The following is an 18,965-nucleotide window of genomic DNA, read 5'->3' on the forward strand; positions in this document are numbered from 1 at the left end:
ATCCACCCATCTATCCATCTATACATTATGTTAATATTTGTTGACCATCTACTGTATGTTAGGTGATGTTCTCTTCATAGGGGCTACAACATTACACAAAAAAGATCAAGTTCTTGCCATCCTGGGTCTCACCTTGAGGAGGGGTAAAGGATAGCAAATAAGGCATGTGTGATATGCAGTTATGTGATTCCTGGTAATATGAATAGGGATTCTTGGGTGTGTCTAAGAGGGTGATTTGTGAGAGTCTCTATAACAAAGTCACAGTGGAGCAGATGAGCAGAGAGAAGTGTGGGATTGAGCATCTATAGTGCATGGGGAGGGTTTCAGAGAGAGGAAAGGACAAGTGCGGAGGCCTGGAACTCAGAGGCTGCTTGATGTGACCCCTGCCCAGAAAGGAAACAAATATCACTGGAAGAGAATTAGAAACAGGAAAAAAAAGGTTAAAAATAAAGTAATAGAGCTGTGTATGTGGTGGGAAGACCTCATGTAGCTTTGTAAATCACTGTAAAGACTAACTTACAATGTAAGTAAGATGGGAAGCCATTACAGTGCTCTGTGAAGACTGTTGATATGCTTTCACTTCGTTTTAAAGATCTCTCTGACTGATATGTGGCTGTATGTTGGAAGCAAGGAGGACAGTTGAGAGAATACTAAAATAATCCAGGAGACAGATAACCTTGGTTTGTACCAGAATGCCAGGAGTCTTTGGAGAGAGTGTGTATGTGCATGTATGTGTGTGTCTATAAACTTTTGAAGGAAATATTTATTGGATATCATGATGATTTTCATGTGGGGTAAAAGTGAATATAGTCAAAGATAGCTTCAATTTGCATGAGTGTATTTTTGGGTTTATATGTGTGTGAATGTGTGTGCCATAGTAATTAGTTAATGCAGTTTCCATCAACTGATATGGCAGATTGAGAGAGAGCAGCTTTACAGAAAGAGTACCTGCGTTAGGGGATTTATTAAGTTCAATGTAAATGGAGATATCATATTTTCAGTTTGACACATAAACCTGGGTTTGAAGAGCGATTCTAGGTTGAAGGCTCACCGTTTGAAATCTGGGGCACGTTCATGGTATTTTCAATGACGAGATTCAATAAATTCAGTGTTGAATGCAAATAAAACAAGAGAATGACCTCTTCCTTTGCTCTAGACATTTCTAACATTTAGAGACCAAGATCTGAGAAGTTGAATAAGAACTTACAGAAGAAACTGAGTAAAAGTGACTCATGAGATAGGAAGAAAACAAAGAGACTGGTGTTTCTGAAATCACATGAGGAAAGTTTATCAAGGAGGGAGTGATAAACTGTCAAATGCTTCTGGCACTTCCAGTCAAATGAGTGCTAAAAGGTTTGCATTGGACTTGACAATATAGAGGGCATTTGTGAAGAGTAGACATGAAAGTCTGATCAGAAGGAGAGAGAGAGAGAGAGAGAGAGAGAGAGAGAGAGAGAGAGATTCCTTTTCTCTAGTGGTTCTCAACCTTCCTAATGATGCAACCCTTTCAGCAGTTCCTCATGTTGTGGTGACCCCCAATTTCATTGTTACAAATTGAACATAATTAAAGCATAGTGATTAATCACAAAAACAACATGTAATTATATATGTGTTTTCCAATGGTCTTAGGCGACCCCTGTGAAAAGGTCGTTCAATCTCCAAAGGGGTCACGACCCACAGGTTGAGAACCACTGCTCTAGACTGTTACCATTCTTTTTAAAAATCTTTATTGTTGAGATTACTACAGATGTCCCTTTCCCCCCTGCCATAGCTCCCCTCCACCCAGTTCCCACCCCACCCCAGACTCTGGCCATACTATTGTCTGTGTCCATAGGTACTGCATACATGCATATAAGATCTTTGTCTAATTTCTTCCCGCAACCCACAACACCTCCTTCCCTCTGAGAATTGCCAGTCTGTTCCATTTCCATGCCCCTGATTCAATTCCATTCACCAGTTTATTCTGTTCATCAGACATTTTATTCATTTGATTTTTAGATTCACTTGTTTATAGATATGTATTTATTGTCACTTTGTTGTTCATAATTTTTCTTCTTCTTCTTCTTCTTCTTCTTCTTCTTCTTCTTCTTCTTCTTCTTCTTCTTCTTTCTTCTCCTCCTCCTCCTCCTTCTTCTTTTAAATACCATTCAGCATTTCATATAATACTGCTTTGGTGGTGGTGAACTCCTTTAGCTTTTTCTTGTCTGTGAAACTCTTTATCTGACCTTCAATTCTAAATGATAGCTTTGCTGGGTAGAGTATTCTTGGTTGTAGGTACGTGCTATTTATCACTTTGAATATTTCTTGCCACTCCCTTCTGGCCTGCATAGTTTCTGTTGAGAAATCAGCTGACAGTCATATGGGTACTCCCTTGTAGGTAACTAACTGTTTTTCTCTTGCTGCTTTTAATATTCTTTCTTTGTGTTTTGCCCTTGGCATTTTAATTATGTGTCTTGGTGTGATCCTTTTTGGATTCCTCTTTTTGGGGGTTCTCTGAGCTTCCTGGACTTCTAAGTCTATTTCTTTCACCAGGTAGGGGGAGTTTTCTGTCATTATTTCTTCAAAGAGGTTTTCAGTATCTTGCTCTCTCTCTTCTTCTGGCACCCCCATAATTCGGATGTTGGTACGCTTGAAGTTATCCCAGAGGCTCCTTACACTGTCTTCATATTTTTGGATTCTTTTTTCTTTTTGGTCTTCTAGTTGCGTGTTTTTTGCTTTCTCGCATTTCAAATCATTGACTTGATTCTTGGGATCCTCTAGTCTACTATTGAATCCCTGTATATTATTCTTTATTTCAGTCAGTGTATGCTTAATTTCTGACTGGTCCTTTTCCATTTTTTTTGGCATTCTCACTAAGATCCTTGAAAGTCTCACTAAGTTCCTCAGAGGTTTCTAGAAGATTCTTGAGTAACCTTATAACTGTGGTTTTGAACTTTATGTTCAGTATTTTGCTTTCATCCATTTCTTTCATTTGTGACATGTTTCTTTGTTTCTGCATTTTGGCTGCTTCCCTGTGTTTGTTTCTATGTATTGGGTATCTGCTAATTCTCCTTGAGTTGATAGAGTGGCCTTGTATAGTAGGTGTCCTATGGGGACCAGTGGCTCAGCCTCCCCAGTCACCTGAGGTGGACACTCTTGGTGCAACCCTTTGTGGGCTGTGTGCACAGTTTTGTTGTAGTTGAGACTTGATTGCTATTGGTGTCACTGGGAGGAATTGACCTCCAGGCCAATTGGCTGTGGGGACCAGCTATGACTACAGTGGGAGAGCTGCTGTGCAGGAGACACCCGTATGGAGCAGGACTTGCTTCAGTAGGGCTTTGGTGCTCACTGAGTCTTCCCCTTGAGTGTGTCACTTCTGGATGTGAAGAGTTGTAATATGGTCTGGTCTCACACTGACCTCTGGGTACACTGGCTCTTGGATCTCCAAGGAGATGCAAAGTCTGCAGATTCCTCCTCTTTGTATCGGGTTTGGAAGTGCCCAGATGAGGCCCAGCTGTGAAGCAAGGCAGGCTGGTGCTGGTGCTTGCCTTGGGCCTTTTATTGATAGTTTTGGGGCTCCCTGACCCAGCTGCAGCTTGTTTGACAGGTTTTAGGTTGAGAAAGGACAGGCCATTCATATGCAAAAGCCACTGCATATAGCTTGGGCGGGGCTGTAAATTGGGTGGGGCGGGGTCTCAGGTAATCACCAGGGTGGAGCAAACAGAAATGGCTGCCAGTTAGCCCTGCACTGGGGAGGTCCCAGCATGGGAACAAGCTGTGAGCACCACTGTCTGGAAGGAAGCTGTCCCCCACGTTCCTGCCCCGATGCCATACAGTCCAGTTTCTCCCCATATGTGTCTGGGTCCCCCAGAGCCTTACCCTGCACTAGAGCTCAGAGGAAGTGGGAGCTTGTAAGTTCAATTCACAGTGCCGGCCTTTTAAGAGGAGCAGCTGGGTCTCCAGTAGCCTCTGTGTCACTGACCCCCAATCCGAACGGGTTTTTACAGTCCTTAGTTCTTACTGCCTATAGTGACTTCTTTCCCCAGCTCTGGGACCCTGGGCTGGGGGATCTGGTGTGGGGCTGGGCTCCTTGCTCCTCCAAGCGGCCTCCAAAGAGGTGATCACCCTCCCAATTGAAAAAGCAGCACACCCGGGTGCCAGACCAGCCCATTCTGAGCCTCTGCACCTCCTACCAGTCTCAATGCGCTTTCTTCTTTACCTCTCTAGTTGTAGTACTTCCATTCAGCCAGCTTTCCCATGATTCTGGATGATAGTTGTTCTGTATTTTAGTTGTAATTTTGATGGGGTTGTGGGAGGCAGCAAGTACAGGTGTTTACCTATGCCACTATCTTGATTCCTCCTCTGTTACCATTCTTAATGCAATGTTATTTTAAGGCTTGACTGAAGCAATACTCTTTTCCCCCTGATTGACTTTGCATATATGTAATTTTCCTAATTTAATTGATAGACTTTAGATCAATCCTAAGACTTTTCCTTCTGGCTTTATACAATAAAATTCTCAATCACTTCACTTTTAGTTCAAAATAAAGTTATTTTAGTGATTAAAACAGCTGCCCATGTGTAATAATTAATTATATGGGTTAACTTTGGTTGGCCATGATACCCAGAAACTACCAATCTAGATGTTTTTTCTGTGAAGGTATTTTTAAGATAAGATTAACATTTAAATCCATGGACTTTGAGTAAAGCATACTACCTCTGATTATATGGGTGGGCGTCACACCAATCAGTTGAAGTCTTTAATACAAAAATGATAGTTCTCTGGAGGAAGAGAAACTGCAACTCTTCCTGGGGTCTACAGCCTACTGGCTTAGCCTGCAGATTTTGGATTTCTCAGCCCCATGATTACATGAGGTAATTTCTAAAAATCTCTCTTCTGATAGATAGATAGATGATAGATAAATAGATAGATAGATTGATAGATAGATAGATAGTAGTTAGACATAAATATATATATACACATTACATACACACACATCCTATGCTCTGTTTCTCTAAAGAATCCTGGCTACTACATAATGAGCAAACTCTGAATTCCATTTCAAGTGAAATTTTCATTCTCTTTCTTCCCTTGCCTGTTCCATTCTGGACACCTGAAATAGGTATAATTGGTTTTCTCTCTAATTTTCCCCACTCTTATGCTTCTTTTTCTCACAAGTTCTCCAGCTCGCTAAGCATGGCTAATGGTTCTTTCAGTGTTGGAGCAGTGGCCTGGCCAGGTCCCGGTTGACCAGTACTGTCATGATCTGTCACTGATGTCCCCTAAATTTAGTAGGTAATCAGACTCTATCACTTGTGGAAAGATTTGTGAACTTTCAGAAGCTGTCCTCCACTGGGGATCTCTCACCTGTATTTCACTTAAGGGAAGTTAATTTTTAACTTGATGGCCAATTAAAATTCCTCCCCTATCTCTTCTGATATGCTTCCTCAAGGGGGCATTTAAAAATAGCTCCCTCAGCAAAATCCCCTTTTTTACTCGTGATATACGGCTTAAGCATTCTTTGTCCCAACACACTCTAGGAGCTGTCATCATGAATGTACCTTTTATGACACTCTCTTCAAGTCCTCATGACCCCTCCTGGTTTAGTAAGCAGACTGCAGCAGATGAATAGCAAGTTCTCTTTGTCTTTTCATAAAGCCCCTTTGACTAGACTTGATGTTAAATTAAAAATAATTCTGTTCCTCATTGTGAGAAAAGATACTATATCACAGAGATGTGACATTTACCAAAGAAATTCTAACATACAATTTACTAAGATTTTAATTTACATAATTTTATATCCACAATATGAATGAGCCACTTGTGTTACAAAATATAATTGTTAAATTAAAATTAAGCAACATGTTTTCTTTTTATAATGTGTTTCTTCTGTGCACCTCAGAATTATAAATTCTAATTATAATGCTATAATATGTAATTTTAAATATAAATACTTATCTGATCCTTTGTATTCCAAATAAGAATACTGATTACAGAGTACTATTTGTTTTTTGGTGTTTATGTGTGTGTTTACTTCCACTTTTAAATTTGGTCATTTCTGGTTTAACATTATTCCCCTTTATTTCCTTAGAGTTTAATTATGTAATTCCACCAACCGTTTTGAAGAAAAGTACATAAATACATAATGAGAATAAACTTACATAATTTAGCAATTGTGTAAGGATCCTGGCAGTTTATGCAGAGGACCTGAAATATGAATGAACTATGATGAGTGGCTTTATGGCCACTCAAACTTAGAGAATGAAAGAGGAACTTGGGCATAAGGAAGTTTTATATAAAGAATGAATTTTTTGGCCTAGCCGGTTTGGCTCAGTGGATAGAATGTCCGCCTTCGCTGAAGGGTCCCGAGTTTGATTCTCCTCAAGGGCAGATGCCCAGATTGCGGGCTCAGTAGGGGGCTTGCAAGAGACAGACAATCAACGATTCTCTCTCATCATTAAAGTTTCTATCTCTCCCTCTCCCTTCCTCTCTGAAATCAATAAAGATATACACTTAAAAAAAGAATGAATTTTTTAGACATTAATAATAAATGAAAAATGAATTTCTGTTGAAAACTAAAATATACATTTCTCTTTTTGAATGCTAGAATAGATATTTCCTTTCTAAGAAGTTTTCATAAAACATTTTTGAAAGGACTTTGTAAGAGGGTGTTGTTGGTACCTGCATTCACTTAATCATATTATCTTTACTTCTGTGCTAAGATTATGATGGAAAAAATTCTCAACTGGAAGAAATCATTAATATATGCATTATGAGCAAGAGCAATTTTTAAAAAATATGCAATTAGTACTTCTCACAGCCTGTGTTTTCATCAGACTGTAATCGGATGCCGTGTCTTCTAAATTTACCCAGAAGATAACCTGTTTGTCAAGGAGTAGAAGAAGGACAAGGAATCAATTTCTTTAGTAAAATTGTGCAAAGATAAAAAAAAATTTATATATAAAATTAGTGTATTGATTTATTTGGCTTAACTTTAAAGCAAAGGGTATTTTGTTGCCTATGCTACCGTCATTACTGTTAAGATATAAACTGACAGTCTATTTTATTTTTCTTCAAAGTAATCTATCCCTCTCTCTTTTTCTTTCAGGTTGCTTTTTTTTTGGTTCTGAAGTTTCACTAAGATATATTTGGCTGTAAATTTTTTTTTAATTCATCACTTTTGGGAATCTCTTGGTTAACAAACTGTGAGACTTGGTGTCATTCAGAACAGAAATAAATCAAATAGAAACTAGAAAGATAATAAAAAAGCTCAACAAAACTAAGAATTTTAACCTAAAAAAAGATAAAAGTGGCAAATCTTTAGGTAGGCCAAGAAAAAAAGAGAAGACTCAAAATAAAAATGAAAAAGGAGACATTACAACTAATACAGAAATATAAAGGATCATAAGAAACTATTATAGGCAATTATACACCAACAAATTGGGTAACACCCTCCCCCCCCCCCCCAAAAAAAACACCTCCTAGACAAATAAAACCTACTAAGACTGAATCACAAAGAAATAAAAAAATCCAAACAGATCAATAATGAGTAGAGAGACTGAAGTAGTACAAAGAAATCTCCCAAAAACAAAAATTCAGGAATTGGTGGCTTCTAGAAACTAATGCCAATCCTTCACAAATGGTTCTAACAAATTGAATAGGGAAAAAAAAATTCCAAACTCATTTTACAAAGCCAGTTTTACCTTGATACCAAAACCATGTAAGGAACTACAAGAAAAGCAAACTATTGGCCAATATGCCTGATGAATATAAACACAAAAACCTTCAGGCTGGCCCAAGAAGCTGGTGCCTTGCGCTTTTCTAAATCCCTGCCTTTGTTCTTTGTGGGTCCTCAGAAGATTAGTGTGGGCAGAGTCCAGTCAGTGCCCCAAAGGAGGGGAAAGCCAACATGCACACGCAGGCTCCCAGAGGACTAATCGCCCGCCCTGTCAGCTCCCAGAGAGGCTAATTGGAAGCCTGACTTAGGCAGCAACTGTGAAAAGTCAGGACATCAGATATGCAGTCTAGCTTCTCTGAGGGAGGAGCAGGGAGCTGGGTGTTTTGCCCACTAGCTCTGTGCTAAACCTGGGGAACAGCCACTAGAAGTGCTTATGTGTCCATGTAAAACCGCCTCTTTGTTTTGTGTCGTGGGGGATTCACAATTACAGAGCTCTGTCAGTTCCCACCCAGAGCTGCGTGATTTGGTAGTCAGTCCCTTGGGTGGCAGCCTTATTAGTTGGGGCTCTTTTCATGTGGACATGCTCCTACCAGGGAGAAGCTGAAGACTGTTTTATTACTGGGGAGCGCTCAGAAGAGAAAGCAGGGGAAGTGTCCACAGCCCTTTCAGGCTCTCGAAGGATTTAAGTCAGCTCCCAGCTGAGGGCTGATGAGAACCTGGATGCTGGTAGCACCTGGGAAAGTTTGCAGTCAAACCCCACCCTGATTGCTCTTTTCTGCACTGGTGGTGGTGGCGGTGGTGAAGGATTTTGTATAAAACTGCCTCTTTTTTAATGTGGTCCCCAAGTGCTTTGCAAGTGCAGAACCTCATCAGGTTGTTATAGTTCATTTTTAAATAGAAAGAAAGCAAAAAGGAAGCCAGATGTTATAAGCATGGTCATCTGGGCAGCTTCACCAGGAAGCTGCAACTTTACACTCCCCAGGGAATCACAGGCACATTCCCTGCAAACCACTGGGGTGAGGAATATGAAGTTGGGTACACAAGGAAGGTGCTTGCCTGTAAGTCTAACCTGGGAAAAAGATAATTACCTAGAGGGATGGAGCTGCAAGCAAATGAAATCCTGAAGGATTCATTGGTTAAACTCCTAGTGAAAATCCCCAGAAAAGAATCATCTCTCTCTTGTTCCTCCTGCTGGTTTGCTCCTGCATCCTTGCACCCCCTTGCTCTGTGAAAGGAGTGCACGGCCCATGGCTCATGGCCCATGGCCATGAAGACCCCACGCACTATGGACTACAGCTGGGAGCACAAGCTAAGCTAGCCAGAGGCTGGGCTGACATGGATTTTAATATTGAGCTAAGAGTCTGGGCAGTGGCTTTAATCCTAGCCCTGCTGAAGATAAGATGGGATTTTTTTCCATGGCAAGATGAAGGGAGATGGGACCTTGGAAAGGAACCCCCTTAATGTTACCTATCAATAAAGCTTTCTGCAGCTCCTCACCCTCCCATGGGGGCCTCAGGAAATTCTTGTTCCTTGGCACCCCAAGAAGCACACTTCCATCAGTGACAGGTGGGGACACAGAGGCCACCCCATGATAACAAGGTGAATTGGGAGCCAGTTCCTTGAGGGGCAGTCATAAAAGTTGGGGCGCTAAATGTGCAGTCTAAACCCTTTTCTCCTCAGGAAGAAGCTGGTGGTTGGGGGGTTCCCTCTGAGTGTGAGACTCTTCATGGGGGGTGGGAATTATATTACTAGCCTGTCTCAGCTTTTCCTACTTTTTCCAACGTTGGTATTTTCTTAGTCACCCAATGTGTAGAAGTCACCCAACTGGTTTTGGATTTTTCTCAGAGGAAATTGATTTATTCATGTGTGGATGTTTAATTTCTGTATCTATGAGAGAAAAGAAAGTCAAGAGCATCCTACTCCTCTTATTCCACTTTCTTGCTGGCATCTCTCTTACCGTTTCTTTTTAAAAATGAGTTATCTCCAACTCAGCAAATTAAGAAAAAAAAAAAGAAAAGAAGAGCAATGTAAGAATTAAAAATATTATGTGAAGACAATTCAGAAAAAAAACATAAGAATTATAAGAAAATTATTCAAATGAATAAAATATTTTCTCCAAATTCTATTACAACACAAACCTACAGAATTTTTCAAAGAATTGATAGCATAATTCAAAAATTAATATAAGAGAAAGAAGCCAAACATATACAGGGTATACCTACAGGACAACCAAAGAGAAGGATTTTTCCTAGTTCACATTGTGACTACTTATATGGTGATGGTAATAAAAAATAATGTTATAATTGTGCAGGAATGTGTAATTCTTTAGTTCATAGAATCAGGTCATCATTTATTTATACAGAAAATTCATATATACAGACCTGTTATTACAGTGGAATAGTGAAGTATTAAATAAATGGTGTTGGATCCATTTGTTACCCATCTGGAAAGAATATGTATTTTTCATTATAACATAAAAATATCAATAACTAATGAATATCCATATCTGGAAGGCCAATTTAAAAAATCGTAGAAGGAAAGCTTAATTAATTCAGCAAATGGAAAGATTTATTAAAAATCTCAATATAATTAGGCAAAGAAAAAAGATTACTTTGAAATTAAAAATTTATGCCTAATAAACACACTATCAAGAGCAAGATTTGACAAGTCAAAAGACTAATGAAGATATTAACAATACACATAATCAATAAAGGATTTAAATACAGGAACTATAAAGAGTCGCTATAAATTATTTGAAGGAGCATTCAAATCAACAGAAAATATTAATAAAATATTGAGCTTGTTTTAACAAAAAAGAAAAATACATAAAATTTTGTGAGAATATGCTTACCCTCATCAATAATCTCAGAAATGAAAACTCAGATCACAGTAAAAATTATTTTACACACACTGTGTTGAAAAAAAAAGTGTATAATAACATTAAGTGCAGAGCAGAAAAGGCTACGCAACAAAGGCAATTTTTGACACCCCTGCTGAATGTTTAAATTCATGCAACAACTTTGGAAAACAATTTTCACTTCACAGTACAATTGAACATGCCTGAATTTATGACACAGCCATTGTATTCCTAGGTGTTCAATGTAGGAAAATATTTTTCTGTGCATACCAAGAGTCATGCACATGCATTTTTATTGCAGAATTGTTTGCAAAAGAAAAGAATTCAAAACAAAAACCAAACCCTGACAAACATATAATAAAAACAGTGTCACACTTAAGTAAATTTTACTACATACAAGAAATGAAATGATATGCTCTGACAATGGCAAAGTCTAATAATTGGTGACCATTTTTTCTATTGGAGTCACTGCTGACAACATGTATGAATATATCTAACTCTCAAAAATGGAATGTTTGTAAGAGCACAAAAGAATAAGCACTCTTCATATAAATATCAAAAAGTAGCCCCCAAAACTCCACACAGTATGTTGTTTGGGGATAAATAATTAAAAATTAAGGAAAGATTAACTGAGGGAGAGAGCAAGATGCCTTTGTGGAATAGCACAAAGAGATCTTAAAATGTACAGGGTGGGGCCAAAACAGGTTTATAGTTGTGAGTACATGAAACACCAAGTTTATTCGTGATTTATTATTATTTAATTATTGTATTATTTTTATATAAAAAACTATAACCATAATTCTCCCCAACCCTGCATTTTTAAAAATGTTATGTCATGTGCTATGAGATAATGCTTGCTTTTAATATAGAAAGAAAGAAGTGTAGCTATGTTCTTGCTTGATGATACTTGAATTTTTTTATTAATACAATTTAAACTTTAAAGCAATGTAATACATTGTATTTTGTACTTATAATATACTAGAGGCCCGTTGCATGAAGAGATTCGTACAATAGGCCTTCCCTTCCCCTGGCTGCTGGCACTGGTTTTCCTCCGGCACCCGGGACCCAGGCCTTCACTCTGGATGAAGCCTTTGGTTTTCGCTCCGCCACTTCGCCCCTACATATGCAAATTAACTGCCATATTTGTTGGGTTAATTTGCATACTCTCCTGATTGGCTGGTGAGCATAATAGAGGGGCGGTTAATTTACATGTTTGCCTATTATTAGGTAAGATTTCAGAAATACTTGAAAGCCACATATACAATCACATGTCTAAATATGTATATCTATCTATACTATACCAGTGTAAAAAGACACAGAAATCCTTAACATATAGCTTCCATCATAAAGGGAAATCTACATTTTGCTTATAACCATTTTTCACTTCTTTGCTTATTTTCTACTGAACAAAGTTTGGAGTTGAAATACTTTTTACCAGGAAGTCATTAATTTTTCCCCAGAAAACTTGGCATACAGCTTAGTTGTGCCCTCTACATGTTTATCAACTTGCTTAACCATCCTGGTTGCAGTATCTAATTCTATTTAATAAAGATAAAACCAATTACACATGATTGTTTTGAGGGGCAATAAACTTGATTTTTTGTTTGGGGTGTATGTGAAATGGCACCACAAAAAGCGTACAGATTTTATTTGCTGTTTGTTTTCCCACACTGGGACACCTCAGCAATATGCATTTCTCAGCAAGCTCTACAATTCCTGCAGTCCATTTTGAAATTGTATTAACGTATTCTGAAGCAAGAACATAGCTATTCTCCTTTCTATATTAAAAACAAGCATTATCTCATAGCACATGACTTAGTCATTTGCTAAAGTAATGATGACACAATCAAAATATCTCAATGTGCTGGGAGCATTTCCACACAGTGGAATTTTCAAAGTGCAACATGAGCTGCCACAGACAGTTGAAGATTATGATTAATGATAGTGCCTGAGAACTTATTAAAAAATGTCAGTTTATCTGTTTCATATTGGCAGTGGATCTTCAATCAAAATGTGTAGTTATAAAGTATAAAATCAGAAAAAGGACGTATTTCAGTTTTTCAAAAACACAATCAGTGAAATAGAATGTACATTCAAGTATGATGTTTAAACAATATTTTTTAAAAAAGGAGCTTAGTTTTTTCTAATTAAATTTCAACCAGAAGTATAAGATCCTATTTTTGATAGGACTTTCCTGAAATCTCTTCAGACTTAGAATTTATGAAAAACAATATAAATGAATATTAATTGTTATACTAATCTAAAGAGTATATCTTAAAAATATTAGCCAGACTTTAAAAAGTAGACAAAAAGTAGCGTAGAATGAAATGATGATTTTGAACAGCATGCTTGTATAATGAATATGTTATTTTACTGATGTAGAACTTTAACACTTTAAGATAATACCATTATATACCATAAAACCACTAGAGATGAGCTCATAGGGGAAAGCAATTTCAAAGAGAAAATTCTGAATCTTCTGAAGCAGCCTTTACTACTAGTTTTGACTCTAAAAATACATGGCCACTCTGAAAAGCCTAAGCAATCAATTTTTTAGTGCTGGGGGAATAGTTTCATGTCTCCATGTGTCCCTTACTGTGTCAGGCAGTATATTTATTTTTCTATATAGATTCTAAATTTTCATGTCAATATTTTATTCAATAAAATAACTGGATTAGAAGATAATTTAGTTTTGCCAATCCAATAAGCACCAACGTTGAAAATATAAAATACTGAAGAATGACTGAGGATGAGTTTTATGATAGCAAAATTAATGTTTAGAAATGTGGTGAAAGAACTGTTATATAATTATGACATGGATTAGGGGAAAACGAGAGGCTGGGAGATGGTGCATTAACTAGAATATGCATTATATAATTTTTTAAACTGTTTTATAATTACTAAAACTTTTTAAATGAATTGTGACATATAAACTTTTTTTAAAAAAATTTAAACTGTTGCTTAATGCATTTGTGTTTGTTCTTAAAACCAGGAGGGCCTGTATTCCTGTTTATCTCCCTTATTTGGGGGGGAAATTCAAGATATCTGTTTAGATTGATAATCAATAAATATTGTTATTCTATATTATTCTCTTGCATAATATAGTCTGCCGGAAAAATCAAGAAAACTATTCTAGAAACTCTTTTAAAAACAGTCAAAGGTATGAGAAAAATAATAGTTTCTGGTCTAACAGTTTTTCTTTTCTGTCCATTCTGATAGCAACAAAACAACTAATCTTAAGACTATTTTCAGCCATAGTGATTTATAAGTCATTTAAACTTGTCTGCTTTGCTTCTTATGTAATTCATTTATGCATTCAATAGATATTCTTCATATGGCTCCTATACCCCTGGTAATTATTCTTGGTGTTGATGATGCAATTAAAAAATATACTAATTCCCTGTGGAGCTTACATTTGAGTGGAGGTGGGAGGGAGATTTTAAAAATCCATGTTTAATGTTTCAAATGGAGATATGTGATCTCAAGAAATAAAGGAGGACAAGGACTCAGACTTGTGGCCAATAGAGATGGACAGGTTAGGAAATGCTTTCTCTGAAATAGTGATATTTAAGCAGAATCCTGAAACAAAAATGTTTAAGTAGCCTTGCAATTCTCTGAGAACTGTACTCCAAGAAGAGTGAAGACAATTACAAATCTGAGGGGAGACTTTCTTGGTGTTCTCTCCAGACAGGTAGGCCAGAGTGAAGGAGTAGGATGAGAAAAGGGAACAGTGGGGAAAGATGGGAGATCAGGCCTTAGCAGCACAGGACTCTGCAGAAGAGGGTGTCATTTTTATGTTTGCTCCTTTGGGAGATGAGAAGAGCAATTGGATTATGCAGGGATTGGCTTTAGAGAAACAGGATTAGGTCAAGGGTTAGTGGTTTGGAGACTAATGTCATATTCAAAGTGAGAGATGATGACGTTTTATGAGAAGGTTGTGAAAATGCTGAGCCTCTACATATCCAACAGCATTTTCATATGGACTAGCAGGTGGGTGTGGGAAAGGAGATAGATTAGGTTGATGTATAAATTTTGGCCAGAAAAAATGAGAATAATTACCATTCTCTTAAATTTAAATATCTACAAGGAGAACATTTATTGAAGAAAGTCAAGTTAAAAAAAGTTTTATTTTTAGAATGTTGTATTTGACACGCCTCTTAGGTTAGCAATCCAAGCAAGGTCAGTGACAAAACAGAACCAGGGAGATGGAATCCTGGAGAACAACGGATGAAGGTGCTTTGGGGAATGTGAGTTTACTTGGTTAAAGACTGCAGACTGGTTCAAAAACTGAAGACTGAGGTTTGAAGATTTGATTTGCAAAAATGGACATCAACGATGATCTTGTTAAAAGATCAGCAACAGGCATGTTACATGATGCCAAAAGGGGATAAGTATAAAGGAAATGGGGCAAGGATTCCAGACAAAATTTGCAAGAGTTTCTATATAAAAAAGAAAATAAAACTTAGGAGTAACTAGCTGAAAGAAGATATGGGGTAAAGATATTTTTAATAAGTGATATTATGATATACATATGTGTGTGTGTGTGTGTGTGTGTGCGTGCGTTGATATTAATGGTTGAGTAAAAATTAAATTATACTACAGTAAAGAAAGGTTAATCGCTGGAAAAATGTTTTCCAGGCAAGAGGAAATGGGATTCAGTGTACAACTTGGAGGTTTTGGCTTCAGGTGGAAGAATGGTTAGTCTTACAATGTGAGTACAAAGAATTAGGAATATAGAGGCACAAAACTGGTTTATTGACAGGTATGAAACTTCTCTTACCACAACTTCTATTTTCTTATTGATATGTGAAGAGAGTGGAGTTAAAGAGTTGGAAGAACAAGAAATGAGAAAGTTTCAGACACTCAGATGTGTTCTGCAAAGTACTGATGTGCAGGAAGTCAAGTGTGAAGTGTAAAGATTAACCTCCAAACAAACAAAATTTTTTCCTATACATATTGGAGAGAATAGAAATTATTTTATAACACATAAGAACTTTCTGTTAACTTTTTTAAAAAATATATTTTATTGATTTTTTTACAGAGAGGAAGGGAGAGAGATAGAGAGTTAGAAACATCGATGAGAGAGAAACATCGATCACCTGCCTCCTGCACATCCCCCATTGGGGACGTGCCCGCAACCCAGGTACATGCCCTTGACCGAAATTGAACCCGGGACCCTTCAGTCCGCAGGCTGACGCTCTATCCACTGAGCCAAACCGGTTTCGGCATCTATTAACTTTTTAATTAAGAAATAATTTTGTATCTACACTTTGATAAATGTGAATATTTTACATATGTATAAACACAAATAATTTTTTCTTTTTCGTTAACATTTATCCTTCAAAGTTTTAATTTATTTTCAGTGATTTATTTCAGTATAAGTGCTTTTATTCCTTATTAGTTGGTATTCTAATGTTAAAAAATAGTCTTCCTTATTTATGTGATTGCAAAGACCAATAAGATAGCAGATACAGAAAGTGCTGGAATGATATGTCTTCCTGATACATGATTTTTAATTCATCTATTGTCAGACCACAGGACAGGCATGGCAGAGTTAGTTTGACTATTCTTGACTGGGTATTTCTTTTCTAATATAATGAAAAGAATATTCTGATCCCACATACATTTTAGCCCAATATTGATATTCACTGTGCTTATTAACATAAAACTACATTTTACCCATTCTTTCTATGCTGTCTGAAGCATAATTATTATATTTCCATTTATTAATTAAACTTAATTGAGTGCCTGACATATTACACATTAGGTATTGTGCTGGATTCTTTCAAAAACAGATTAAGATAAAGCCAAAGATTTAAGGAAAATATATTTCCTTTATAAAAACTATATAATACACCAACTAAATAAATAAAGTTAATATTCAGAACAGGGCAGTTTCTTATATAGAAAACATAATGACCCTGTGGTGGCCGACTGCAGACCTTAAGAGAATTATGTAACTCTAGGTATCATTGTGGCCCAAGAAATCCCTGAATGACTGGGACCCCCTATGAATAGGGGAAAAGTGACTAATGGGGAAAAGTTATAGTGAATGATAGAGAAGCATGAACCTATGTGTCAGTCATAGGTTTGTATTTTATTTAAAGCAAGCTCTCCAAAAAGCAATACACACACACACACACACACACACACGCGCGCGCACGCACACGCATTTGTACACAGAGACATATACATAGGTGTTGTGTGTGAAGCATCCCTAGGTTTTGAAATTTTGCCACTTCAAATGTGTATGTGTATTGTCTACCATTTTTCAGTCACCATTATATTTTGATAGTATATACATATATCTTGTTGAATAATTTAAAATATGTAATGATGCATACTACACCTCTACATATATGTATTTAGCTATGTATGTGTATGCCTGAACATAAAAGATGATACTGGGAAGTGAGTAAGTTTGTGAGCAATTATGCAATTTTTTGACTATATCATTTTAGTCAAGTTTCTTAAACTCTCTGTGCCTGTTCCACATCCAAAGTATAAACCACTTACATAGTTGCTATGCGTATAAGCACTGAGTCCATTGACTGGAACATAATACACCTCAGGTGATCACTGGCTATTTTCTGTGAATACCAAGTACTTCAGTTTAAACATAACTTTGTTTTCTAAATAGATTAAATTATGCAAATTGTGGCACCCGTGTATAAAAATAAAAACAACATGATAATCCCAGAGAATTTTAAAATAAGATGATATTTCAAACACTGAAAGTCAATCTCTCTGCCTCAAATTTTCATTTCAGGTGAAAATGTACCTCAAATATCTCAGTTCACCTTACTTCTTTAAAATGTGCATTGAAAATCCGAATAAAAATAATATTACTGAATTTTAAATTATGAGGCTGTACTATTTTAGTCATACCTATTTGATGCATTTTAAGTTTTCTTGAAGACATATGAAACCAAAGAAATGAGCTGTCCTCAATCCCCAAGCCCCCCAACAAACAAATAAACAAAAATAAAACCCCAAACAAGTACATATAATAAAAAGTAAACAATGTTGTTAATTAACAAATTGAACCTTAACTTTTCATTTAATTATGATTTCCCCACAACTTACCAAAATACAGAGAAAACTGCATAGAGGATGTTTAATTTTGTTTCTAAATAAATAGGTCCCAAATATTGGAATTTTTTTTCAAGTTCTTCTTTCAACCTTGGTAAAGGAGCTCAACAATCCACATTATTCAAGGTAAGAAATCCCTGAAAGGAAGAGAAATAGGCATGGTCTCAGCTCCCAAAATAAAGGGCAGTATGTGCCAACATGGCATCAGAGAATGACTGTGATCACAAGACAGGCCTTGATGAGGGGCAGGCCTGGAGGATCTGGAAACTCTCCAGGGATGATTTAGAGAACACAAGAGAGGGCAGAGCCAACCACCCTAATGAAAGCATAGCATGCAATTAAGGACAATGAAGCAGGCAGAGCTGAGTTAAAGACTGAGATTAAGTGGTATTTTTGTGAGTTATAATGATAATTGTTTAAAATTTCATTAAATTTATTGGGGTGACATAGGTTAATAAAATTATATAGTTTCTAAGTGCTCAATTTTATAACATACCATCTGTATATTGCATTGTGTGGTCACTACACAATAAGTTTGTAATTTGTATACATGGTTCAAAGAAAACATTTTAGTAAATATTAAAAAAAAAGACAATATAAACACAAATACATGGTCTGCTTGAAACGGAATATGAAGTAAATTCTGTCATTTTTTTATTTTTTCTCTTCCATGGATATTTTAATTTTATAAGAAACTTGAACCTTATACACATACAAGATAAGACTATGTTTTCCCCAAGTTTCTTGAGAAAGATTAAATCTCAATCCAATCATGTGCTTCTTAGGAAACCCTTTAATTTCACCATAGTCTTGCTGAAGTATAGACTTTCACCTCAGTCTGATTTGCTAATTCTATGTAATAAAAGCCTAATATGCTAAGTGTCCAGTTGAGCAGTCGGCCGTTTGACCAATCAAAGTGTAATATGCTAATGATATGCTAAGGCCACTCAACCACTCGCTATGGCATGCACTGACCACCAGGGGGCAGACGCTCTGACCAGTAGATTAGCTTACTGCTGGGGTCCAGATAATCGGAACTGAGCAAGATGGGCCGGACGCACCCTGGAGTCCTCCTGTGGTCCCTCCCCAGCTGGCCAACCTTCCGTGTCTTTCCCTGGTCCCGATCGTGCACTGGTGGGGTCCCTTGGCCTGGCCTGTGCCCTCTCACAATCCGGGACCCCTCAAGGGATGTTGGAGAAGCAGGCCAGGCTGAGGGACCCTACTGGTGCACGAATTTGTGCACTGGGCCTCTAGTTAATAACAATGTCATAGGATTTCACAATACATATGTACATATATTACTTTAACTGTACAATAACCCTGTGGGGAAGGATTGTTGTACAGAAATGACAGGTTTC

The 18,965-nt window shown here is 37.1% G+C and overlaps 1 protein-coding gene and 1 long non-coding RNA gene across 3 annotated transcripts in view; one reads left to right on the top strand and one right to left on the bottom strand.

The window, feature by feature from the left end:
* Window positions 1-17,765, bottom strand: part of LOC138995428 (uncharacterized) — a 72,895-nt gene extending 55,130 nt beyond the window's left edge. Inside the window, exon 1 of the long non-coding RNA XR_011468625.1 lies at window positions 17,602-17,765. This is a non-coding gene — a long non-coding RNA (uncharacterized lncRNA). The remainder of the gene's footprint in view (window positions 1-17,601) is intronic.
* The window catches only part of TECRL (trans-2,3-enoyl-CoA reductase like), a 93,224-nt gene continuing 88,987 nt past the window's right edge, over window positions 14,729-18,965 (top strand). For both annotated transcript variants that reach the window (XM_070395821.1, XM_070395839.1), the window contains exon 1: window positions 14,729-15,008. The gene's annotated coding sequence lies outside the window, so the exon portion shown is untranslated. The remainder of the gene's footprint in view (window positions 15,009-18,965) is intronic.

This window comes from Myotis yumanensis, unplaced genomic scaffold (assembly GCF_028538775.1).
Source record: "Myotis yumanensis isolate MYYU_CA2020_CCGP unplaced genomic scaffold, mMyoYum1.0.hap1 SCAF_1, whole genome shotgun sequence".
Taxonomy (NCBI): domain Eukaryota; kingdom Metazoa; phylum Chordata; class Mammalia; order Chiroptera; family Vespertilionidae; genus Myotis; species Myotis yumanensis.